General features: G+C 44.4%; 1 protein-coding gene across 2 annotated transcripts in view; it reads right to left on the bottom strand.

Moving 5' to 3' along the window:
• NUDCD3 (NudC domain containing 3) overlaps positions 1 to 26,756 on the bottom strand; it is a 204,566-nt gene extending 177,810 nt beyond the window's left edge. Inside the window, exon 1 of one of the 2 annotated variants that reach the window (XM_069214287.1) lies at positions 26,702 to 26,756. The gene's annotated coding sequence lies outside the window, so the exon portion shown is untranslated. The remainder of the gene's footprint in view (positions 1 to 26,701) is intronic. The other variant, XM_069214286.1, reaches the window with a different exon arrangement.
• Between the last annotated feature and the right edge of the window lie 1,029 nt (positions 26,757 to 27,785).

Genomic DNA, 27,785 nt, shown 5'->3' with positions numbered 1-27,785 from the left:
TCTTGTTTCTCCCCCCCACCCACCCTTTTCTTGTTGGGGTACCCGACCCTCATCAGCTGCCTCTGTCTCACCCCTCGAACTCCCAAATATTCATATTACAGGGAACACAGTACCACACGATTACCACCCCCAGTATTGCTGAAATTCCTTCCTCCAGCTCAGTATGTCAGCGACAACCCCCCACATAGTACACCCTCTACGAATCCTCTCCTGGAATGTTCATGGCATGACGAATTACATCAAACGGAAAAAGATCTTGTCATATCTCCAATCTAAAAAAGCAGACATAGCCCTGATCCAAGAAACGCATCTTGATAATATAGAGTCCGACAAACTTAGACGTGACTGGGTAGGAAAGGTCCTCTTCAGCTGCTGTCCAGAAGATCAGGGAATCAAGGGAGGCACTCCTCGTAAATGTGGCGTAGCGATACTAATACGTAAATCCCTGCCGACCACGATCATTAAAACATGGAATGACACAGAAGGGAGATATACATTTGTCAAACTGAAAATAGGAAATACCTTCCTATGTGTGGGCTCTGTCTATGCACCAACCGGACCAAAGCGTTCCTTCTTCCTACAACTCAATCGCGTACTGACCGAAATAGGGACCACACGCTATATTATCGGAGGGGATTGGAATCTTACTAGAGATGCCATACTGGACAGGACAGGCCCCATTGATGTGGGCAATAATCCCGATAGGGCCTTACTGACGGACATCACAGCAGATGTAGGTCTAGTCGACTGCTGGAGACTAACACACCCAAAGGACAAGGAATTCACATTCATTTTGTCCGTCCATGGCACCCAACCACGCCTGGACTATTTTCTTGTATCACACACCATAATCCCCCAAATACTAGACACTAGCATCTTATAGCGGACTCTCAGACCATTCCCCGATTTCACTCTCTATTCAGGTGGGCTTGACCTCTCCTGGTCGTAAACCATGGCGCTTTGCCATACACAGATACCGATCCCCCCAGGGGAAAGAGCAACTCAAGGCCCACATATCCACATACATGACCGAAAACATAGGCTCTGTGACATCCAAGCGGGTCTTATGGGCAGCGGCTAAGGCCACTCTGAGAGGGAACATGATGAGGGATGCAGCACTGGCCAATAGATAGGGAGGTCCGCTACCGCACCCTAGAAGACACGATCCAACGCCTCACCAAACAATACACTACTCAGCCGTCCCCAGCGTTGCGCCGCTCCCTCGAACAAGCCCGAATGGCACACAACGATCTTTACACAACGCAGGCAGAATATGCACTACAAAGATTACGTCACCGCCACTATGAACAAGGAGAAAAGGCCGGACGCCTCTTAGTGGCACAGCTCCGACAGAGAGATGCTGCCTCAGCTATCCCAGCTATAATGTCTCCCTCCGGAGCAGTACTGACCCGCCCGCAAGACATTGTGAATGAATTTGCTACATATTATCAACTCCTTTACACCCCCGAAACCCCGACCAACCAGGCACAGACAGAGGCATTTCTCACTGCGGCAAAATTGCCCTGCCTATCAGAAGCCGGCCGAGCTCTCCTTGAGGGCGATATAAGCAAGGAAGAAATTATACAGGTTATAGCAAAATTCCCATACCATAAATCCCCGGGCGAAGATGGATTCCCAGCGGAATTTTACAGATGGTCAGGAGAGGAGACAACCACGGCAGTACACAAGGCACTCATGGAGGCGTGCCAGGAGGGCTCTCTGGGTTCCCTATCCAACAGGGACACGATTGTCGTCCTGCCTAAACCTGGAAGGGACCCCCTACTTTGCAGTAGCTATCGCCCCATCTCCCTTTTAAACGGAGACGTTAAATTACTAGCTAGTGTCCTTGCAGCACGTCTACGCAAAGTCATACCGTCCCTAAGCCATCATACCCAGGTGGGATTCGTACCGGGCCGCACTTCCAGAAACCATATGCGCACACTATGCCACACCTTGCTTGAATTGTTAAACCTACCAGAAGAAGCCTTGGCACTATCCCTCGACGCGGAGAAGGCATTCGACCGCATCGAATGGCCCTATCTATTCACCACCATGAAACATTTTGGTCTCGGAGATCAATTTATTTATAAAGTCCGATTATTATACGATCACCCTACGGCACAAGTTAACTGCGGGGGCTTTCTGTCGGACCCATTCCCCATCGGAAGGGGCACTCGACAGGGCTGCCCCTTGTCTCCGCTCTTATTCTTACTAGCAATGGAACCGATGGCGGCAACTATAAGGAATTCTCAACAGATAACAGGTATCTTCTTACCAGGGGGTTCCTCCAAAATCTATCTATATGCAGACGATATTCTGTTAACCTTGTCTGACTTAGAGAGATCCACCCCATCCCTACTCTCTATCATAGAAAGCTTTGCACCCTTGTCCGGGTATCGAGTAAACTGGGACAAGAGTGAATCGTTGCCCCTATCTCGCGTTGCCCCTATCTCGCGTAACAACGAGAGCTGCAATCCATGGCCGCCCATTCAAATGGACCCCAACCCACCTCAAATATCTGGGGACATATATTAACCGAGGCTTAGAACACATGGTCAGGGACAACCTAGACCCTCTTATATCCCGGATGAAACAGGACTTTGCCAAGTGGACCTTTCTCGGCCTATCTATGTAGGGCAGAACACAGGCGGTTAGGATGGTTACCCTCCCCGCTTCGCGTGTAGAGGCATGCTCCCCCTACAGATTCCGCTCTCTCTTCTCCGAAGGATTGATACTTTGATAAGGTCCTTTGTCTGGGGTTCTATACGGCCAAGACTAAAACCGGGGACAATATTAGCGTGCAGACCCTATGGAGGACTAGGTCTACCCTCAGTAGAACAATTACGCTCTAGCCCTACAACTATCACAACTAGCCTACACACTACCAGGCACTCCAGACCCCCCACAATGGACAATCACGGAGAAACACATACAGGGACAACACTCCGAACTAGGCGGGATATATACCGACTACTCTCACTCGTCCAATCCTATCCTCGCGGCCACAAATACAGCGTGGCGCAGAGCCCACCGGCTACTGGGAGTGCACCCTTCTCTACATGCTCAAGCCCCTTTAGCGGGAAACAAATGTATAAAAATAGGGGGAAGTACCCTAAGATGGCCCCAGTGGAACGACGCTGGTATCCACAACATAACTCAAATAATAGATGGCAATGATTTCTGGTCCTTTGAATCCCTACAGGAAGAGTTCGGAATCCACAAAAATCAGGAATGGAGGTACAGGCAACTCATGCACTGTATGCGCAAGGCCCTAGGACCCCCCCCGTGGACGATTAAAACCTCACCCGTTGTCAATTACCTACAGAAATGGGGCCGGCACAGAGGAGTTATGGCCGGTCTATACGCAGAGATTACGAACCATCTTTACTCGCAACCCCTCCTAGAACGACTGCGTCTCAGATGGCAAGATCGACTAGCGATAGCCTACACGGTAGAAGATTGGCAAGACATAATCGAAGCCCTAGACAGAGGGGTCCGCGAGGCCCGCCTGAAATTCTGTCTCTTCAAAATCCTCCAGGACTGGTACTGGACCCCCACAAAACTCTTCAGGGCAGGTCTGATACCACATGCGAGGTGTTGGCGATGCGCAGAGCTCCATTGTGATCTACTTCATATTTTGTGCCACTGTCCGACGATACAGCCCCTATGGGAAGCTGTGTTCCAGACACTTAGGGATTTCATATCAATACCAAACCCGTCACCGATAACACTCATTATCTTACACGAAATGCGCCCATACCCCTCCCTATCACGCCCCCATAAACGACTACTTCACACGGCAATTGCCACAGCGAAAATCTGTATTCTTCGACACTGGAGGTCTGCTGTTGCCCCAACACCAACGGAATGGATGACAGCCATGTTCCAAACAGCTACCCATGAGCGAGTCATTTATAACCTACAGGATCAAGCGGCCCTATTTACAGAAATTTGGAGCCCCTTCCTGACAAGACCATGGGGTAGCTGGCTGATGGTCAGTGGATGGCAGTTGACACCCCACCTTCTTCCTTTCTCTCCTTCCCTCGCTTCCCTCCCTGCTCTCGTACCCCTTTCCTCCACTCCAGAGACTATTCATCCCAGAGAACATCCTTTACACCATGCCATATCGACCCGCTTAAATACGTACTAGAAACTATCTTTCCTGGCCTTGCTCGATCAGAGGCTAACTGTCCAACATTAGTAGGCAAAACCGGATTCTTTATACATTCCTGAATCCACACAGATACTCTCCCTTGTCTACCCTCCCCTGGAATGGCCCTCTCCCCCCCCCATAAATATATCCTCTTGGCCCATCCTACAATGCACGTTGATAAATGTATCACATGGCACAATCCTATAAGATCGTCGGCAAATGACGAGGAACAACCGGAATATTCATCTAATAACCCAGAAGCACGGAGCCAAAATATTTGCCTTTCCCCCCTAATATTCTACCTAACCCCCCTACTTCCCTGTTCTCCTCTCTATCACTCTTCTCTCTCTCCTGCTCCCCTCTTTTACAATTTGACCCCCCAATAACCTCTACCCCCTTCCCCGCACCCTTCCTAATTTTCAAACCATAGTCTATGTCGACGAATCAATGTACCTATTAGACAATGTACATTCAGATATCATTTGTAAAATTACCATCTGAACCACGGATTACTGAAAAATGTCAATGCATACTGTGTATCGTCTTATGTTTTTCTCTAATAAAAATTTTTACCAAAAAAAAGAATAGAAAACTTCACACAAAGGTTTGTGGTCAGTTCTTACAATAAACTTCTTCAATTTCCTGATGGCCCAGAATACAGCAAGAGCTTCCCTTTCAATGACGGAGTACTTAGATTCAGCACCCTTCAAACTTCTGGATATAAATGCAATAGTGTTCTCAGGAGCACAACCTCCTTGTTGTAACACAGCTTCCAAACCCTTGCCACTGCCATCAGTAGTCAAAATAGATTGTAAGTTTGGATTAAAGTTTTTCAACGCAGGAGCTCTCGAAAGAGTTTCCTTCACACCAATAAACTCCCTCTCACATTCTTCATTCCATTCAAATTCCACCCCTTTCTTCAATAAGCACCTCATATTCAATCAATCAATCAATGCATTTATAGAGCGCGCTACTCACCCGCAAGGGTCTCAAGGCGCTAGGGGGGGGTGGGTTACTGCTGCTCAAAAAGCCATGTCTTGAGGCGCTCCCTGAAGGCGAGATGGTCCTGGGTAGTTCTTAGGTGGTCGGGGAGGGAGTTCCATGTTTTGGCTGCCAGGTAGGAGAAGGATTTACCTCCAGCAGTGGTTCTGCGGATACGTGGGATGGTGGCGAGGGCGAGGCTGGCTGAGCGAAGCTGACGGGTGGGCGTTTAGAACGAGAGGCGTCCGTTGAGGTATTCAGGGCCCATGTTGTGGAGGGCTTTGTGTGCGTGGGTGAGGAGCCTGAAGGTGATCCTCTTGTTGACGGGGAGCCAGTGTAGGTGTTTCAGTTGGGCGGATATGTGGCTGTGGCGCGGTATGTCGAGGATGAGGCGTGCGGAGGCGTTCTGTATGCGTTGAAGACGTTTCTGTAGCTTTGCGGTGGTTCCTGCGTATAGGGTATTTCCGTAGTCCAGGCGGCTTGTGACGAGGGCGTGGGTAACTGTCTTTCTGGTTTCGGCGGGGATCTATCGGAAGATTTTTCAGAGCATGCGAAGGGTGTGGAAGCAAGAAGACGAGACGGCGTTGACTTGCTTGGTCATAGTGAGGAGGGGTCCAGGATGAATCCGAGGTTGCGTGCGTGGTCTGAGGGGGTTGGTGCGGTGCCCAGAGCCACCAGGCATTGTCCCAGGCGGACGGGGAATGTCCGAGGATGAGGACCTCCGTCTTGTCGGAGTTCAGCTTCAGGCGGCTGAGCTTCATCCATTCCGCGACGTCTTTCATTCCTTCCTGTAGGTTAGTTTGGCGGTGGTTGGGTCTTTGGTGAGGGAGAGTATCAGCTGGGTGCAGTCGGCGTAGGAGATGATGTTGATGTTGTGTTTGCGAGCGATGTCGGCGAGGGGGCTCATGTAGATATTGAAGAGGGTTGGGCTGAGCGATGAGCCTTGGGGTACGCCGCAGATGATCTCGGTGGGTTCTGAGCGGAAGGGCGGGAGGTAGACTCTTTGGGTTCGGTCCAAGAGGAACAAGATGATCCAGTCAAGGGCCTGTCCTAGGATTCCAGTGGCGCAGAGGCGGGTTTTTAGGGTGCGATGGCACACAGTGTCGAAGGCAGCCGAGAGGTCCAGGAGGATGAGGGCGGTAGTTTCTCCGTTGTCCATCAGAGTTCTGATGTCGTCGGTGACTGCGATGAGGGCGGTTTCCGTGCTGTGGTTGGCTCGAAAACCTGATTGGGAAGGGTCGAGCGAGTTGTTAGCTTCAAGAAAGTTGGTCAGCTGCTTGTTGACGGTCTTCTCGATGACCTTGGCTGGGAAGGGGAGAAGAGAGATGGGGCGGAAGTTCTTCAGGTCGTTGGGGTCAGCCGTGGGTTTTTTCAGGAGAGCGCTGACTTCCGCGTGTTTCCAGCTTTCGGGGAAGGTGGCAGATGCGAACGAGCTGTTGATGATGCTCTGGAGATAGGGGGCGATGATGGAGTCTACTTTGTTGAAGATGTGATGGGGGCACGGGTCCGAGGGGGAACCGGAGTGGATGGTGTTCATGGTGATTCTGGTCTCTTCAGAGCTGATGGGGGTCCAGGCGTTGAGGGTAGTGGAGGGAGCTGTTGGTTCAGTGGTGGGCGGTGGGGTCTGGGGTACGAAGCTGTCGTGTAGGTCTGCGATCTTTCGATGAAAGAAAGTAGCGAGGGAGTTGCAGAGTTCTTGTGAGGGCGTGATGGCGTTGGAGCTGGCGCTGGGGTTGGAGAGCTCTTTGACGATGTTGAAGAGTTCTTTGCTGTTGTGGGTGTTGTTGTCAAGTCTCTCTTTGAATGATTCCCTTTTGGTGGAGCGGATCAGCTGGTGGTGTTCACGGGTGGCGATCTTGAGGGCTGACATGTTTTCTGCGGTGTGTTCTCTGCGCCAGGTTTTTTCGAGGGTACGGCAGGATTTCTTGGATTCTTTGAGGGCGTCCGCGAACCACAGGGGTTTCCTGATGTTGGTCCCGCTTGGGTGGCTTTTAAGTGGGGCGAGGTTTTAGGCACAGTTGGCGATCCATTGTGTGAGGCTGAGGGCTGCGTTGTTGGCGTCGGTGGTGATGGCTGGTGGGTTTTGGTTCAGAGTTGAGGAGCTGCTCTGTGGAGATTTTGCTCCAGGGTCTGCGGGGGATTTGTTGTGTGCGATGGTGGTGGGTCTCCTGTTTGAAGGTGAAGTGGACGCATCTGTGGTCGGTCCAGTGTAGTTCAGAGGAGTGGCTGAAGGATATGTGGTTGCTGGCGGAAAATATGGGGTCGAGCGTGTGGCCAGCGGTGTGGGTGGGGGTGTTCACCAGTTGCTTGAGACCGAGGTTGTCGAGCAGGGTGGCGGTGTTGTTGTTTTTCTCCAGGTGGAAGTTCAGGTCCCCGAGGAGGATGTAGTCTGGTGAGGCTAGGGCGTGCGGGCTGATGAAGTCTGTGATGGTTTCGCTGAATTGGGCGCGTGGGCCCGGGGGCCTGTAGACAAGGTCGTGCTTGTGGACGGAGCGTGTGTTGAGGAGGATGCACTTGAGGTGGTTGTATCAGCTGGGAGGCGGGACAACGAATGGGAGCAGGGGGGGTGGGGCCGCACGGGAGGCAGCGGCGGGGAGGCGGGAGAGCGGGAAAGCGGGAGGCGGGAGAGCGGGAAAGCGGAACAGGAGAGAAAAGGAAAAAACCAGAAGCACAACAGGAGAGAAAAGGAAAAATCAGAAGCACAACAGGAGAGAAAAGGAAAAAAAACAGAAGCACAACAGGAGAGGAAAGGAAAAACAGGAGCAGAGCACAATAGGGGAGAGAAGGAGATTCAGAAGCAAAGCGCAAAGGTAAAGTCCTAAGACCTACAAACCAGTGGCAGGGGCCTGGGCAGGTGGAGCTGCAGCGGCGGGGAAGCGACCTACCCGAGGGTCAAGGAACTGGCAAAGTCTCTGACAAATTTGCTATAATATTCAGCCATGCCTAGTAATCGCATTAATTCTTCTTTTGACGTGGGAGAAGATAAACCTCGAACGGTATCAACCAATTCTTTCTTTGGCATTAGACCATCACCATTAATGGTATGACCTAAATAATCAATAGTGTCAACAGCAAACTTACATTTTTCTGCTTTGATAGTCAAGCCGTATTCAGAGATTTTCTCTAGAACGTCTCTGAGCCTCATCTCATGTTCAACAGAATTTCTACCATAAACCAATAGATCATCCTGGTAAATGCACACTCCACATATTCCCTTCAAAATTCGTTCCATTATTCTCTGAAAGACTGAGGCAGCTGAAATGAATCCAAAAGGTAACCGAATAAATCTAAAGGTACCAAACGGGGTTATGCAGGCTGTTAAACTTCTACAGGATTCATCTAATTTTATCTGGTGATAGGCAGAAGCCAGATCAATGGTGGAAAACACCTTAGCTCCAGAGACCTTGGATAGTAATTCAGAGATATTAGGCAGGGGATATTTGTCAACCACTACACACTTGTTGAGCTTACAAAGATCCACGCATAATCTAATGTTTCCAGTGGCCTTCTTAGCGATAACAATTGGAGCAAACCACTCTGTACCTTCCACGTCTTCAATCACCTCCTGATCAATCAATTTCTGTAATTCAGCTTGGAGTTCACCCCTCACAGCATAGGGAACACTGCGAACTTTACTGCAAAAGGGAACAGATCCAGGAACTAACTCAATTCTATGCGAATTTCCTTTCATGCATCCAATCTTATCACTGAAAATTTTACTAAAATCTTGACGAAGAGACGTCAACAAATCTGAGGCTGTTCTTGCATTCTCAATTTCATCAACGCACATCTGCTATATTAGAACTATAGGTGGAGAACTGTTAGGATCTAGCATGACTCCCAGATCTTTCTGATGCCACCAGCTTAATATACTGTCACCTTTTTTTGAGACATAGACTTTCCCAGATCATATTCGATCAAGCCAAAAAAATTGTCATGTAACTCAATAGGTTCTCTACCATATGCACACGGTCTGATATCAGGTTTCAATAAGTTGACTTTCCCTCTGAGTTGCTCCTGATAAAACTGATTGGAAACAATAGTGATTTTGGCACCAGAATCAAAAAGCACCTTTGTTTTTCTCCCTCCACTATAATATAATCTAAAGGGCCACTAAGATTGTTATCAGACACTTGTAGAACTATCTGACCACACTGAAACTCACCAACATCCTCATTATTAATCGATTATCAACCGAGTTCACTGTTTCTTTAGCCTTACGTAGGTTGCACACTTATGAGAAATGACCCTTCTTTTTACAGAATAAACAAGAACTATTAACAGCTGGATACAATTTATCATTAGCAATATGGCCTTCTCTGCCACACCTGTAGCATATTTTCTTTTTTGCAGAGTTCTGAGACGTGTGTTTGTTGATATACTTATTACAATTGGGTTTCCCGTCTTTTACTACAGAAATATCATTGCAGCCATTTGTTTTATCACTTCAACACACTTCACAGAATGTTCAATTCTCTTTACAAGAGAAATAACTTCATCAAGATGAGGATCATCCAGCAACCACAACTCATCACGTACTTTATCAAAGCTGCAACCCTGCATGAATTGATCACGAATTCTCTCATCCAAAAATGAACCAAATTTGCAAGAGGAGGCTAAAAGTCTCAAATCGGTGACATAACTCTCAACAGTTTCTCCTTCAACCTGAAATCTTTTGCCAAAATAATACCTTTCTAAAATCGTGCTAACTTTTGGTAAGTAATGCAAATCCAATTTTCTAATGCAGATTTCATATTCATTAAGACTAATTGCTTCACTGTCAGGAATATCAGGGAGATGATCAAAAACTTCTTGGCCTTCAGTACCCAGACAGTGTAACAACAAGCTGTTCTCCTTTCCGTGCTTAACGAGGTTCCACAAACTCTGGCATATCTTTCAAAAACTTTTTTAAACATGGTAGACCGAGTGAATATATGGCAAAAAAAAACAACAGTTCAAAATGAGAGGAAAAGTTGGTGATAGCAATAAATCACCAGAATTACCAGAATATGACCGTGCGCTTAATAGCAGAAGCGCACAGACACACTGGAAATAAGTGTGTGCCTATCGCAGTAGAATCAACAGCGACAGGCTGAAATGTAGAAAAGGGTTTCCCTCGATGATGTCGTTGGTTTCTTTGTTTCTTAGAGTGTGAACGCACACAACTGCAAAAGCGCGAAGTTGCGCTGGACCTGTGCCGAGCAATCCAGGAAGAACAAAGCGTCTGGGCGTTGCTAGGAGATGAGGACGCACGGCACACGAGACGGCGTGCTGTTTCCAGGAACGAGGCGTCTGTGGTTACGCAGCGTTGCTAGGAGATGAGGACTCCTGCTGTTACAAGCACCAAGAGACAGCTGAACCTCGCGGGTTGCCAAGTGATAAAAGACGCTCTTTCCACTGAGGCCGCTCAAGGGTAGTCACAGTACAACGTTGCTAGGATACGCAACGTTGAAACAAAGTTCAAAGCTTTTTTCTTGGTGAAGGCCAAGAACGTAAAGCTACCAAAAGAAGGAGATTAAACTAAATGGAGCGCTCCGTTGTCAAAAGTAAATAAGAATCGCACGATCAGAGTTGAGATGCTTCTTTCCATAGCGTAGGCAAATACCCCTTCATCGCCAGTGTTGTAATGTAAAGGTAGAGGCAAGCAAGACGTCAGGATACTCGAAGATGTTCCAGGTTTCTTTGTTTATTGAAGTTAGAAAAGTTCAAGAGAGATAAGAATCCCAGCCTCCGCACCACCACTCAACTGTCTCCAACTCCCTCAACATTCTCCTAGAATCCTTAACAGGGTTCTAACAAGTTAACATTCTAAAGGAGTCCCTGATACAACACTAAGGGCCAGATGTACGTAGCCTTTTGCGCCTTGCAAACGGTGAAAAACGCAGTTTGCGAGGCGCAAATGGCCTCACGCGATGCAGAAACCCATTTTTGCGAGTCGGTACCGACTCGCAAAATGTGTTTCAGACTCGCAAATAGGAAGGGGTGTTCCCTTCCTATTTGCGAGTCGCACCGCGATGTAGAGTTGATTTGTGACCGCGAAAGCGGTCGCAAATCAACTCGCAGTTACCATCCACTTGAAGTGGATGGTAACTCATTCGCAAACGTGAAGGGGTCCCCATTCCCCTTTGTGAATGCTCACAAAATTATTTTTTCAGAGCAGGCAGTGGTCCTATGGACCACTGCCTGCTCTGAAAAAATACGAAACAAAAAGGTTTCGGTATTTTTTCTATTTGCAGCTCGTTTTCCTTTAAGGAAAACGGGCTGCAAAGAGAAGAAAAATAAAATGCTTTATTTAAAAGCAGTCACGGACATGGTGGGCTGCTGTCTCCAGCAGGCCACCATCCCCGTGAGTGCCTAGACTCGCTATGGGGTCGCAAACTGCGACCCACCTCATAAATATTTATGAGGTGGGTCTTTGCGACCCCATAGCGAGTCGCAGAAGGTGTCTGAGACACCTTTCTGCATCGCGAATTGCGAGTTGCAATTTGTGAGTCGCTCTGACTCGCAAATTGCAAGTCGCAATTTGCCACTTACCTACATCTGGCCCTTAGCTACAGAAAGTCCAGATAAAACAAAATATGGCTGCAAGAGTTCTCTTAGGGCTCCCTAGTTGGACACGGATTTAAGACCCTTTGACCCAATTGTACAGCATGCCTACTGCAAGAAGAGTTACATTTGAATGGTTCTGTCACAAGGCTACATTTTGTACAAGCCTTCAGTTAATGCACAAGATAACTACATGTAACTCTTGTCGCAACTTAGGCACAGTCCACACCAACGTCTTTTGTCATGTCCAAAAAAATACTTGTCTATTTAAAAAATTGCTAATGCTAGAAGCTGGGGGAATACCTTTTCATGTTGTAGGCAAGTCCTGAAATACGCTTCCTCAATCGCTGTGCCTCTGCAGAATCACTTTGTCTATAGGAATGCACTGATCATTTTGCTATTTAGCAAATAGCTATGGTATCAGTCATCTCTAGTGTAGTTTCTGCTTGGTTCAGCACCCCTTCAGGTAGCAGAGAGCTTTAAAAAATACTGAATAAATAAAATAAAAATTCAGTCTCCATAATGCAGCAAGTAACCACAGAGATAAAACGGAAGACCCAAACAGAAATAGCACCTATAGGTGAAAGTGGCTATAACTTTTACAAAGTTAATATACTGATGTGATATTTGAATATAAGTGTTATTTTATGCATTCTCATACTAAGAGAATAAAGAACCTTATAAGAGAGAGAAGTGCAGCGTGAAAAAGAGATCAGGACGAAGCAATTCTGAAAATTTACCCAAGTATCTGGACTAAACGTGGAACAAAACCAAAGCATCTGCAGAGTGTGTAAACCCCACTAAGAAATTCAGCAGCACATTAATACAATGAAAACAGGGTGGATCAGCTTTCTGGAGTTAAGAGGGTTGAGGCAATGTAACCAACCATTTAGAATAATTAAAACTACAAGAATCAATCCTCTAGGTAGGTAACAAGGGTAAAGCATTAGCAGTCATGATCACAAACGAAGAAATACAGTAACACAATGCCATTTTCAGCTTTTTCGTTAAACCAGGAGAAATCTCTTTATAACAAGTTATACAGAGAGCAGTAGTCAAGATCACATAGGATACAGACTAGGTATGGGAATCTGGATGTTGGGTAGAACTGAGGTTGTGAGGAGAACTAGATATGAGAAGTGCAGTACACACATAAATGTGTTGTGCTATTTTTAGGGCAACTGCATTCTCAGCAATGCAGAGCAACCACCCAGTTGCCAAGAACATCATTTATCAATGCTCTGCCTCCTGCTGTCTCTCTCTCTTCCCAGTCCCACTGAATAGCTGAACTACCTCACCAGTAAGCCCCATTAAATGTCTTTCATCCCACACTCATTCAGTCAACAAACACATCTCTAACATCCATGACGTATTGATTCAAGACTAGCTCCCAGTAACCAGACCAGACAGAACCTAAATCAGATAAACTTTACTCTCTTGGGTAAGCTTCACCAAGAAGGCTACAAAGTCATCTACAAAAGTAAGAAAGGGCAGCAGAGTGGCAGTGGCATTTGCTAATGATTTGCCAAGCACCAAAATCCAAGCCAGTATTTGTGTTATTCAAACACATGTTTGCACATTGAACTTTCAATTCACATTCATTCCTTGTGACAATGATATAATGCCCACTGGACTATGAAAAAATAATTCTGCAATGATTTTCTACACCCAATACAGCATCTACAAGAAAAGTCCTAATGATCCTGGCGTCAGGGAACTTGAATCAGTGGACGGACATGCACATGAACAAACAAGCAACAGAATTCATACAGAACATGACACCTAAAGGGTTCTACCAGCTCAGTACCAAATTGCAAATAGGAGCGAACAAGACAGGGGCTCCTGTCCCTTCTATTTAGAAAGGTATTACATCAATGGTGTGTTACCGAAGTATGTAGTTACAAAGCACAGATCAGATACTGACCTTGTAGATTTGGTGATACTGGATTCACACAGGGAAAGCTATCCCTGTGAGACAGCTCCCCTTTGAGAAATGTGTCTGTCAGCCTCAGGGAAGCAGTCAGACAACCTTTATTGTTTAGTTAATAAAAACTATAACAATGAGCACATAACATTAAATAGAATCAAATCAAATATTTCCATTAATAAAACCAAGTGGACCACAATGTCTACAGGCTAAAGTGCAAAATGCGGATATGTATACTCCTCCCAGTCTAAAGGACTAAAACCAGATTTTCCTTATTAGGTCACAAAAATACTGGAACAATTTGACACTTCAGAAGGAGGCTTGCAGGTAAAATTAACATGACTGCAGACCATCAGAGTCTATCGGTTCACTCTGAGTTAATTTTACACCCAATTAATAAGATTATCACACTAAAATACAGATGTGCAAACATGCTAATTATACATATAACCTAGTCGCTCCTTAATAAACAAAAGGTAAAACTGTCTTAACATAAATACCTGCTATGATCCCATCACTAGATTAAATATACAACTGTAAACCACTCTAAGCGATTTTGCGCCAATTTAGTAGAATTGTTTTTCCCACTATAAAACTGATGTGCAACTGCTGGTCAGTCCTACTATGGATGAAGTAAAACTATCCTATTTAAATACTTGCAGTAATCCTATCACCCCCTCATCAGCACCACATCATCTGCATAAGCAAGGTGAGTAAATGGAAGGGAACCCAGGCGTGGAAGGTGAGAGTTTACTTCATCCAGTTTAGGTGTTAAATCTGCCATAAAAAGATTGAAGAGAATAGGAGCTAAAAAACATCCGTGCTTTAAACCCATATTAGTTGGTATTTTCCTAGATATGTGTGTGCTATCACCCGGTTTAACTCAGACCCATGTTCCTGTATTCAGCTGGTCTATACCAAGCTGTAGTCTATCTAGGACTTTCCACCCTTGAGGCTTTCCCCATAGAATGGCCCGATCGACTCGATCAAAAGCTGCTCTTAAATCCAAGAAACATAAGTTTAGTTCCTGATGTTTCCTCTTGCATTTGTCAACTAAAAGGGAGGTAGCTAATACATTGGTAATTGCACCCAGGCCTTTCCTAAAACCCGTCTGATTCGGGGGAATAAGATGGTTTGTTTCTGACCACTTGATGAGGTCTTTTCTAAGAGGAGCATTGCATAGTATTTAGCTTCTACATCCATTAAGGCAATTAACCTATACATTGCCTGGGTTCATACCATCTCCTCCCTTAAATATTTAGTTAATTATTGACCCATGCCAATTTTCGGAAATGTTGCCGGACACCTGCACTTCTTTAAACAGAGCTGACAACGGACAGGCCCAATACTTTGGATCACATTTAAATACGGCCTGCGGGATGCCACTCGGGCCTGGGGCTTCAAGTCTTTGTCCTCTATTAATTACTGCACTGATTCTTTCTTGATAGTACGTATGCAGGGGCGGACTAGGTTCTGAGCCATATCCTACATGATCTGCCCTTTGGGAGGAAGTACTCATACCTCCATCCTGATTGAAGTTTGGTGGAAGCTGCTGGGCCACAAGGAAGAAACATCCTGATTCATATCCTCTGCGATTTACCCTGTGGGTAGGACTACTCACACACCCATCCTGGTTGCAATTTAGGGAAAACTGCACAACCAAAGGGGAGACCAAAACAAGACCACCCCTGAACATCTTCATGAGGTGGACCACCCAGTCGGACTCCTGCACCTTTATATTGTTTACTGGTCTACCCAGCCTGCTCAAAGCATTTACTATTTCCCAGAATGGTCTTGAGTTTGACATTTTAGAGGTATGAGTTACTTATGTCCAGAATGCTTCTTTTGATGTGCCCCGTCCACCCATAACTGTTTCTTATAGTCTTTCCTCAGCCACTTTAGTTTGTCCCACTCCGTATAACTGATGTCTGTAGACCTTAATTTCCTGACCACCCTTTTTAACTCCCTCTTTAATAAAAGGGTTCCTCTTGAGATTATTATTTGCGTTGTACTGATGGCTTGTTTACATCTTGTGTCCGAGGTACCTTCCATGATCAGCTGTATACAAAATTTCTGCCAGGCCACTATAGGCTTACTTGCTGTATGGTAACTTTCCTGCTGGAATCGCATTTCCATCTCATGCAGGTATGATAGGGAGACAGTGAACCATCTTAAGCGTTTTAAACTTGTGGATGTTACTATTCCAAGGTCACCTTGGATTACTGCATATTGCAAGGGATTTTGCCTCAAAGTTACCCATTGTTGACAATGGTCATTAACTGTTATTAACTTGAGTAATTCACAAGTTGAGGAAACATAAGAGAGACGATTAGTTAGTCCAATATTGATCTAAAATGCGGGCTATAAAGTGTGATTTGTGGCAGGGTGCCCTCCGTTAATCTGCACTTTATGACCCTCATGCTGCGATACTCCAGAGCTGTCACAAAAGATTGACCCTTGTAGTCCGTTCTCTTTATTGGCAGATTGCACTGTGGTGATACGTTCCAGAAGACACTTGCTGCTAGCAGTGTTTCAAATTCATCTAGAATGTATATAAGGTTGGCATTAAAGTCTCCAGTTAAGACGAAGTCACACATGGGCTCAGAATACCTTAAGGCTGCCAATATTGAAATTATCAATTTGAACATTGCTTGTTTTTTTCAGTGCATTTGGGTGTATATACGCGTTCAACAACAAAACCGGGTTGGGGTTGTTTCTCCACCAAGGATTTAGTTTAAGTATTTGTATTACTGGATCTGGAGATGGCAATTGGACCATGGTTGCGTTTATTGCTGCTGATACGTAGACAGCTAGCTTTGAGCTTTGCTCTTCCAAAATTTTCAGTCCATACTGCTTTGACAAAGTAGTGGACATAGCCCTCCAGTGGCAATTCTTCTATTGCCCATGTCCTGCAATGCTATAATATCAAATTGTTTCCAGTTGTAGCAGTAATTTTGCCCCTGGTATTGGATCACTACCTGCTCCTCTTAATGTCTTACGAAAAAAGTCAACATTCTGTTTTTAAAAGTAGCACACGCCCTTTTAATGGACATCATTTTTAATTATTTTTATATTATTTTGATTTTGAATAAATATAAGGACAGGGGTCCATTAACCCTTGCAGCCTTCATCCCTGCAAATGCAGCCAATCACAAGGGGTCCCAAATTTCGCCCTCCCTTCTTAATATTTATTAGGAAGATTATATAGCGACCCCTAGCCAATGGACAATTTGCAATGTGATTTAATAGTACATAAGTTCCACTGTAAATTGTACATCCATCAGCAAAGTAATCAGCGTTCAAATTGCACACCCTGCTTTGTGAAGGAGTGTTCATACATCAGACCCTAAGTGCTGAAATAACATCTCCCACATGATAAGGGAGAGTTTCTATTTTCTCTATAGTGAAAAATCGGTGATCCTAGTACTTGGCAACCATTACAAAAACTCAAAGGATCTATTTGGCCTTTGCAGTCTTCTTCGCACATTTTTAACCTTAACTAAAAGAGCTCACCATTGCTTTGAAAGCTAATGCAGTGATGAAAGGGGCAAATTTCCAACTGCACATATGCTAAAAATACTAAAACTCCTGCAAACAAAGCACATTGTAAAACTGTCCAGAAGTAGCACGAACGTGGTGTACAAAGGGCTTCTAAAAACCTAGGAGGAGTAAAAAATATTTTTTAAAGCCTTTATAAATAACAATGGGATCACACCAAGCACACACTGAAACCACTCCATCTGGATCATGTGAGATGCATGATTAACAGTACTTTTTATGCAAAATGAGCAGGAAATGCCGCTTGAGGGGCCTGATCTACCTGCAGAAGATAGCCGCTCATTAAACCCAAGCCTGGACTCACATCAGCCAGTGCACAGATTACCCTCCAACAAACATTAAGGTGAAAAGTTGTCTAATGTTTGAAAATTGGAAGCTTGGGTTATGTGTGCCATTTGAAGTGTGTGACTGAGTATGGTTCTTAGTTTTGTGTTGGCTGGGTGCTATAACTGCTAATATATTTAAAGGAACTGCACTGCTCGTGTGTTTCTTGAAATATATAACCTTCCAACTGATTTGGCTCAACTAAAAGCCAGAATACAAGAAAGCTCAAGATTGAACGGTGGCACATAGAGTAGTTGGAGACCAAGCAAAGCCAGCTTGATATGACTTGTACCACAGATTATAAGCAGAGATCAATTCCCCATCCCCCATCCCCTTTGCCCTGAAACCATAATGACCCTACAACATCCACAGCCCACTTACCATAACAGCAGAAATGGCATACAAACCAGCCTCTGTTACTATCAATCACCAACTCAACAATAATTCACCCATATGTGCTCATTTCCACTTACAGTGAATAAACAAACACAATTATTGCATAAAAATAAATAAATAAATAAAACAGTGGCGGTCACCACTCGGTAGTTATAGTTAAGACCAAGTTTCTATAGAAAGAGCGTTTTTTGTTTTGCTAATAACTTTGGTGCCATTTGATGAATCTTCTCTGAATTTTCCAAGAAAATATGATGCTCACTTCAGCTGATGTCTGGAAAGGTTCAAGTGATCTGTCAAGCGGGGGCCAGTAAAAAGGGGGGTCCCAAGACATGCTTTCTCCTTTCATTTTTTCATATGGATTTTGAACAGCATTAGGGTCAAAACCAACTGACGGAATTACACCAAATTTGGCAGAAAGGTAGCTCTTGGTCCAGAAAGAGCCATTATTATTATTTGGTGTAAATCCGTTCAGTGGTTTTTGGTAAATTAAAGAAATCCTAATGTGTATAGATAGTGACAAGAAGGAATCCTGATCTCGCGCTGGGATCTGATTGGCTGACAACAATTCAACAAAGAAGTACTGTCAGCCATGTTGGGACTCGGCCAAGCCCCAGAAAAAAATGTTTTAAAAAGCCGCCCTTACCTCTGGTGGTGGGGTGTCAGTGGACCCCCCCCCCCCCCCACAGGCTAAAAAGCATTTTTTTTTTTATTAAAGTCGTGGTGGATCTGCTATAAATCTAAAAAAAATAAACAAAACGAAAAGTGGGCTCCCGTGCTTTGTCTTTTTTAAGCCCCCAGGTGGATCAAGTCCCAGGGGCATTTAAATCATAATGCGGGAATGGGGGCCAGCCTGCCCCCTCCCGCAAGCCCAGGGACTCCCACCTCCCCTGGGCTTATAACTAACATGAGGGGGGCCACAAGCCCTCTCAGGACCACCACCTCTCCGGGGCTTTCATTATATATGGTAGGGGGGGCACACGTCCCCTGCTGCCCCGTGGACCACCACTTCCCCGGGGCTTTGATTATATAAGGTGCGGAGGGTGCACCCCTCCCCGCTGCCCCGGCCATCACCATCTCCCCTGGGCTTTTATTATATTATATGGTGTGGGAGTGCAAGCCTCCCCGCTGCCCCGGGGACCAACACCTCCCCAGGGCTATGCCAAGTTGGAAGGGAGCTGCGCGGCCCCCCTTGAGGAGTCACAGATGATCCTGGGGACCGCCATTCCCCAAGGCTGTCTCCTGCTTTTTCCCGGGGTACTCACCCCAGGACATAACTATTTGCTGTGGATTGGCTGCAGCTTTGACAGCTGCTGCCAAGTCAGAGCAAACACTCCGCTTTTTGACAGCAGGACCTGTCAAACAGGTTCCGCTGTCAAAAAGGTGAGTTTTCATCTCTGTTCCCTGCACGCATATCTATAAGGTAACTATAACTCGTGCCGTCGCCATGCACTGCTAATTACCCTACACATTACAGCACTCATGACATCTTTGATAACATCAATGTAAGATTTGCAGTCAAATATTTCATGGAAAAACTGTGCATGGCGGGACGCAGGTTATAGTTACTTTAGGGCACAAGTTATAGTTCACTGAGATAACTAACTATAACTGGTGAATTTGTAAGGTTTGGTACATTAAAAATGTGAGCCTAACTATAACGTCCCTGTCACCTTTGTTTTTTTTAAGTTAACTATGTTTTTTTATTCTGTTTCCTTACTATAAAATCCCTGCAACCTTAGGTTTTTTCAATATATATATATATATATATATATATATATATATATATATATATATATATATATATATCTATCTCAATTTGAATTGTAGAAAAACGACACTCCCAACAATTGCTGGATAATGACGAGATTTATTTACAAAGCCATTCTACAAGGCTTATCAAGCCTGGACGCGTTTCGACCATAACGGTCTTTGTCAACAGCGCACACAAAAACTGAAGAAAAAAAAGTTGAAGTAAAGTTATGGTGGTCTTTATTATATATATATTTTTTAAATATCAGAAATGCACCTAAAAATTCGGTCAGTTAAAGTTCAGTTATGGTTATGAACTAAAACCAAAAAACCAATGAAATTCAAAAGTTATAGTTTGGCTCAGAATCTATGTCTTGCACAACAGCCCTGTAAACCATAACTGGCACCGCAAATGCATTTCCCACAGGAGGTCAATCACCACTGTGCACAACTTGAGCAAGAGGAATCAGTAGAATGGTCAAACCCTTCTGTTTTGTTTTTTCTTTTCAAATTTATTACTGGATCGCGGATCCTCATATCCCAAGAGGATTTGCTTTGGAAGCATGTGCTGGGACCCAGGTGCTGCAACAGCAAATACCCCAAAACAGCCTTTTTTTTTTTTTTTTTTTTAAACAGGCTGGGGGGCAGGACGCATGGTATACGAAAAGGCCGACAGGAGAAAAAATTAACTTTGCCAATAGGATCTTGGCATTTTTGTAAACTTTGGATTTGAGAATATCTGTGGATCCTTAACAATCCTGATATCTATATAAAAAAATATATATCTTTTTTACAATCTAACCTCTTCATGCGCATCTGGTGTCCCTCTTTAAACGTTAATTTCATGACAACTACTGAATGGATGTACATCAAACCTAATAAGTCACTTGCTTGAGTAAAGGTCTAAACTCATGCAAAATTGGGGTAATTCTGTTCTGACGTTTTTTCTGTATCAAAAAGGAAATCTTCCTATGGGAATGAAATGTGAAATGGTACTTCTGGGGACACATGGCCTCTTTCTTTGCCCCGCTTGACAGACCTCCATGAAATTTGCCATGATGAACTCAAAGTAGATGAACTTCTGTTTGGGACGTTTTGTGCAGATTTGTGGAATGGTACCAAATGTCTTTCCTATGGAAACTCTGACTCCACCATCCCTACAGAAGCATCATAGTCACCTCTGTAAGTATATGCACACTGAGAAACCCAAAGGTTACAGGGACATTATAGTACCATTTATTACTGGTACAAATCCATAGAAATTCAGCAGTTAGAGTTTGTTCAAGTAACTATGACTCACTCCCAAGGTAACTCGCGCCCTTGCCATGACAGTTTTTTTCCCAATAATGTTATTGCAAACATTGCAGTGATATCAAAGATGCCATACAAGATCTCATCAATAACATATGTGGAGTAATGAGCTGTGCATGGCGAAGGTGCGAGTTAAAGTTACCTTAGGGCGCAAGTTATAGTTACTTGAAAGAACTCTAACTATAACTGCTGAATTTCTATGGTTCTGTACGAGTAAATTCAGAACCTAACTATAATGTCCCTGTAACCTTTGGTTTTCTCAGTGAATTTCTATGTTTTTTTAACATAAAGTAATTTGAATTACTATATGTTATTCCAACCCCCGTAGTGCACGGCCTTCGCCATGCGTGGTGGGGGTTGGTCGCAAGGCCTGACCTTGCAGTCAGACCTTGCAGCCAAGCCCTTATAACCACCCAACCCCCACGCCATGCATGGCCTTTGGCCGGGCGCAGAACAGGTTGGCCACATGCCTGTCTCTGTCAGTGGATGTGTGAGTGGGTGCGTGAGTGTCTGAGTGGATCTGAAAGTGGGTGTGTGAGTCTTTGAGTGGGTCTGAGTGGGTGCATGAGTGTCTGAATGAGTAGGTGAGTGGTGTCTGAGCCTCTGAGTGCATGTATGAGTGAATGAATTAGTGTATGGATGAGTACAGAACAGACATCCGTGAAAATTCACAACTTTCTGTGAATATTTCGTGCAGTGATGGAAAAGTATATTAAGCCTATAATTTGCCCCTAAAACACACCTATATTAGACCCCTGGGGTCACGGTACCTTCAACCACCTGACCATCTATGCCACTTTCGATTTGAATTTTCACCACTGGAGACAGTGTCCCGTAAAATGGTGGTTGCAAATTTCTAGTCAGGTTGCAGTCAGCCAATTGCAATGCCTCTTTTCACATGAGAATTCATGAAGATTTGCGAATTTTCACAATTATTTGCAGCCAGAGATATACAAATGTATTTGCCCTTAAATATCTTCTAAACTACTGAACAGATTTACACCAAATAACAAGCATTTGCAATGCAAAGCTGTTTGCTTTGTAAATTCCGAAGTGGAAATGTCTTGCCACATACATTGGAAAAAAAAAAAAAGGTAAAACAGATGTTTGCTTGCGGTCAAACGTATTATCGGCAAAAATGCAATTATTCATGTAACATGGTCTATGTGATGTAAAGCGCTCGACTACTGCCCAGCGAGATCGCGCTGCATAGGGAATAAATAGAAAAAAATAGTCCAGAAACCATATGGAAAACACGGATCCTCATATGTTTTCAGTAGTTGGACGGTGTGCTCGAGGAGGGCTAAACACCGGAAAAGGCATGACGTATGCATGCTTTTCACTAATGAAAGCAAGCGAATTTTGAAAGGCAAGCCCACAAACTAACCAAACTTATGGGCATGCGGTGGACGTGGTTACAAGCCCATGGAGAGATTACTGCAGGGACAGAGTGCTTTGCACTCGACCCTAAATAGCACAATCTGCGTACCAGCAGCTAGCTTTCTGTCATATTTGGTGTAATTCCGTCCAGTGGTTCAGACTGTACACGTGTTGACAGGTCCTATGGGAATTAGCTATTATTATTTAGCCACGTTTTTCGCAGCCCCCGCTTGACGGATCACCCCAAAATCTCCCATGTGCAACAAGAATCACCGGGCCACTTTTTTTGGGGAAAATTTTGTGAACATTCGTCAAATGGTGCCAAGGATGTAGGAAAGTAAAAAATGCTTTACTATAGAAACATTACCCTAACTATAACTACACAGTGGCAACCGCCACTAGGTAATATATATATATTTAATACTTTGCTCTGTGAACGCACATTGAGCAAGGCTGGTAAAAGTCAAAACGTATCATCTACTGTTGTGATGAACTGATTTCTGAATGGGCAGAAAAAGTGTGATATGTGACTCCTGAAGTGCTGACCTTTACCTCATGAAGAAGGATGAATTACTTAAAGAAAGTATTTGAATGGGGGTCCACCCTGTATGCGTGAACATGCTGTGCTTGATTACTTCCTGGCAAGTCTGCCGAATGTGGACTGTTTAAATATATACATACACATATAAATGAAAATTAATAGCCGTAATAAAATAATTAAAAACAAATATAACAACTGCCATTCAAATGACAATCAAAAGAAAAGTAACTAGTTTGACAGAACGCTGCCTCAAATTTCAGCCTGTGTAACAGAGATGTAGCGTTAAGAACACCTGTCAGTGAATTTGAGAAAGCTATCAAAAGAAGTGTGCTGTTTGTGCCTGCATTTTCATAGATTTGGTGAGGAGGGTGAGAACTGAACAAGTGCTTTTGTGTCAACAGGAGGTTGTTTGTGGGCACACAGTTGTCAAAATAGTTTGGCATATTCTATTCTACTCACTTGTTTTTACTAAGTGCATGGCTGCCCGAGACTGGCTGCCCGAGACAAGCTTCCCAGCTTTAAAGGCCCTTGCATGAATAGTGAGCATTTAGGTGTACATATAGGTTTCAAGTTGCTTTCTGCAGCATAGTAGATTGTTGTTCAGCCTAAGGCTGGTCGGTAAGAAGTTCCAAAGTTTAGAGGCGAGGCAGGTGAAAGAGTATCCACCACCTCTGGCTCTCTTAATTTTGGGGATGGCAAGAAGACATAAGTTATTTGACCTAAGTTCTATATTAGCCTGGTAAAGGTTAATAAGGCAATGGGCGATACATGGGCCTACTTTGTGTTTTGACCAATGTGCAATGCAAAGTACTTTGAATTGTATCCTTCTGTTTATTGGCAGCCAGTGAAGCTTGGTAAGAGCCAGGCGGGCTGACTGAGTTTCGGGAATATCTAGTAGTATTCGAGCACCAGCATTTTGAATGACTTGCAGTTTTTTGATGGCAGAGAGTGGGCTGGTTAAATAATGGGAATTGCTGTATGCGGGTGAGACAGTATTAGGCCTTGAACCAGTATTATACATGCATCCACAGGAAGCCATTTAAAAGTCTTCCTCAGTGCCCTAAGGAACTAGATGAAAACTCCTTTGCCTGGGAGGCCATTGTAAGCGGTCTGCCCAGTGTCACACCTAAACTTTTCACTTCTGGTTTAGAGGGAGGGCGATCACCTGGGGTCACATAGACAGCACATAGTTAAAGGCCTTATGCCACTGTTGTGCCAATTTACAAATGGCAACAACTACAGAACAACCCCCAGTATGGGGGAGGGGCACCTGGGCACTAGGAAGATGTAGTAAACATTGATTGGCTTGCCCAAAGGCAAACCTTGTGACTGTTTTTGCCTAAAACTTCAGCAAACGTTTCAGTGAGTACCCCTGCGCACAACATGACAATTGTGACCAGGAGCAGCCCTTAACAAGACATGGCTCCCTACTGTTTGGTACCCCAAGGTACCTACTGTGAACACTACCAGTCCTAGACTTTAACTTTAGTACATTTGTTTTTGGAGCAGTGACTAGTGACCTTGAATTGTGTCCATTCTTTAACTCTGCTACTGACTAACGAAAACCTGCTAGCCAAGCTCTATGCCTCAGTTCTTTGTCACATTAAACCACCTTTTTCAGTGGGTTTCGGTCTCTGAACTGTCCCTTCTGGCATCTAAGGACAATGAAATTGCAGCATTGAAGGCAGACATAGCATACTTGATACATTCTAATACTTGGCCTGGAAACTTTTGCTTAGTTGATTGCGTGTGTGGCTAACAACGTTAAGTATTCAGTGTTTCTGAAAACAGCAAAGTTCTCAGAATGCCTCCCCATCTCAGAACATTACCCACAAATTCCCAAGTTGTCCACACAGTTACACCTTGCTTTGTAAGCACTGTAAAACTGATAAGGCTACTTTCCTGTCCCCAACAGGTGTTAAAACAATCTGGTTTGTGTTGTTGCTTAATTTGTTAGGTGCTCTTCGTTGCTTGGCTTTAAATAAAATTATATTATTTTCAAAAGCTATAACTGTGGATGACCATTAGGTTTATGTGTAATTATGTTTCATGCTATATCATAATTCCACACCGTACCATTTCTAGAGTACATCTTGACTTCTTGTGGCAGGTTCATTTGAAGAACCAAGAAATACAAGAGTGGTTACTTGCTTATCCAGTAGAAGCCCAATAGTGGCGCAAGCCCTGTGTATTCAGCAGTAGTAACAGTATACAAAGCCTTTTGTGCAAAGTAACTGACACAGGACCCAGAGAAGAGTCTTCAGGTCCCATTTATGGAATGCTGATCTCAGCTAAGTTGAAGGTTTGGGACAATGGCATTAACTATGAGCACCCTCCCTCAGAAACAAGTTGAAATCCAGATCGCTAATTAATCCATGTCCTTCTTCCAGTGCCAACCTTGTCTGCTACTACCTCTTCCCTATTTTCACTGCTACCACTACCAATTAGCCTATTATCTACATGTTGAATACCCGTAGCCCAACACCATTACCCCACTACTGATTTTACCTCAATACTCGACACTACAAGGCAAGGTGGATCGTAGAAGGAACAGGTGACCACAGACACATCCATTCAGCTGGACATGGCGTCTGTTCTGTTGTGGTGCTCTTCAGGTTCAGACGCCTTCCAAACCAGGCACTGAATGAGTAACAAACCTGGCACTGAATATACTAATGGTTACTGCAATGTGTCTAAATTAATTGCGCCATGTTATATTTTCAAGTTGATGGATGTTTACAAATATTTTTTATAATATATTGTTTATGGTGCACATAATTTGCATGAACTCCAATAGTTTATGGTATTTAATATGGTGTAGAATGTAAATGAAACTGTTTCTTTCAACAGGTTTGCATCCACAAATTGCACGAAAAAAAATGTTCAACCTGTTGTATCCCTTAAACTCCTGCATGAAAAACTTGAACTTCCAATAACTTGTGTTTTTTTTTTTTTATCGACCTCTGCTTCTTTCTACCTACCTTCTGCCTCCCTCATTTTTATACAAGTTAATCTAAAAATCGCATGACTATCTGCCTTAAAGCTCTTTTGAAACTATAACAATATTAATTCCAGCTAGTAATTGTGCGTCATGTAGACCCTCTAATAATCACATCAAAAGAAAAAAGGCCCACATAACATGCACACTAACCCCAATAGCCAACTGACTGACCACTAACTAGACTCCGAGTAGCGTGCTACTCACAGCAAAGCGCTTTGACGCCACATCAGGGTAGTAAGCAGTATACAAATACCATACCATATATATAACCTTAATCATTAACTCCACCCTAACCTTACTGTAACCTTGCCATAACTCCACCCTAACTCCCATCACTAGCCCCAAACTAAAAAAAGTTCATGGAGCCTAATGCAATTGTAAACAAGGAAATTATAAGTGAAGTGCTGAAAACAAGAAGGTAATGGTATGGTGAGATAAACTCTACTAAATAATGGCAGGACAACCCAGTTTCAATCATGGGTAGTAACTATATTAATCTGCCAGCTCAGGGCCAATGTGTAACATTCAGTCCCTGTTCGAATGACCTGCTGTGCCCTAACAAAACTAAAAAGGTGCAGCTTTGTCCTTTGTGTGTGCTGTGCACACTCTACAGAGAAAGATTTGAGAGTTGACAAGGGGCACAAGGATTATGAGTCGACAAAGCAGCAAGAAGAATCAGGCCCTGGAGGCTAGGGGTACGTTTTTATCCAGAGGGGAGAAATGGGGTCATGCTGTCGCACATAAAGTCGGAGACAGAAGTGAAAAGCAGTACGTGAAAAGAAGCTGACCAGAAACCTTAATCACATCGCCAAGTACACAGTGCGGCAGACTTACTGGGAAAGCTCGCTCGCAGACTGCACGCCTGCCGGAGTCCGGTACTACAGCACCACCTGTAATCGAAAGAGAAGAAAGACCAACGATAACAAAACAGTAAAAACAGAAAAGGGGACAGATGAACGCGTGCGCAGCAAAAGCCGGAAGAACTCGCCTGGCGCATGCGTCGTATATTTAACATCCAGGCATCGGTACTGGAGGCTCTCAGTTAGAAAGAGTAGTACCCCGAAGGCTCCTTTGGTTCTGATTTGGGAGAAGAGCCGGACAGCTCTGAGCCCAAGCAGTCGGAATAGGTTGACCAGGTGTTCTGGAGTTGCCGCACAGTCTCGTTTTTCACCAGTCGTTCCTGCAAATGTAGCAGAATGACAACAGGCCAAAATCCTCAAACTGTGAAGTGGGAGATTTTTAACTAAAAATCAGGGAATATATTTTTCCCATTGATTTGTGTTGCAGCAGAGGTAATTTTTAGCGGGGGAATACCGAAAATAAAGTTGTTTTGGTCTTCAAATATCGGGAGATTCCTGCCTGAATCGGTTCAATGAGAGGACCCACTGAAAACAAGAGAAGGGCGGTTTTGTATTGCAAAACACAGCGAGTCAGCAGCTCATATCGGAAGCAATTTATTGAACACACATGAAGCTGAGTTTAAAAGTTGCATTTCATTTTGTCCCAAAGTATCCGGTCTGTATTTCTGTGTTGATAAGTTCTGTCGTTTGTCATTCTTTGCCCCTCAGCTGATGTAAATTTGTGGTCCTTTTGCGCTATGTTTGCCAAATCTCCCGGCTTTTGTTTTTTCAAAATCTGGTCATCCTAAGTAGAACCAAAACCAGGACCTCAAGTCCCCCAGCAATCCCTAACAGGTGATGAGGCAGGTCGGATGGGCCCATCTTCCCAGATTGGCTAGCACGAACGAAGTGGTTGCCTCACTGGCACCGCAGTAGTCTCCTAGTGGGGGAGCCATGATAGTTTAAAACACATTGTGTGGAGTGGGGAGGGCCCCTGGGTTTTCCTCAAAAGGAGCAATTTAGGACACTGCTGCAAGTAAGCATGAATGGAGACCGTGCATAGCGCAGAAAGTGATTAC

The sequence above is a fragment of the Pleurodeles waltl genome, chromosome 11 (assembly GCF_031143425.1).
Source record: "Pleurodeles waltl isolate 20211129_DDA chromosome 11, aPleWal1.hap1.20221129, whole genome shotgun sequence".
Lineage (NCBI taxonomy): Eukaryota > Metazoa > Chordata > Amphibia > Caudata > Salamandridae > Pleurodeles > Pleurodeles waltl.
Note: the sequence above shows the minus strand (reverse complement) of the source record. Positions and strands in the feature narration are given on the sequence as shown.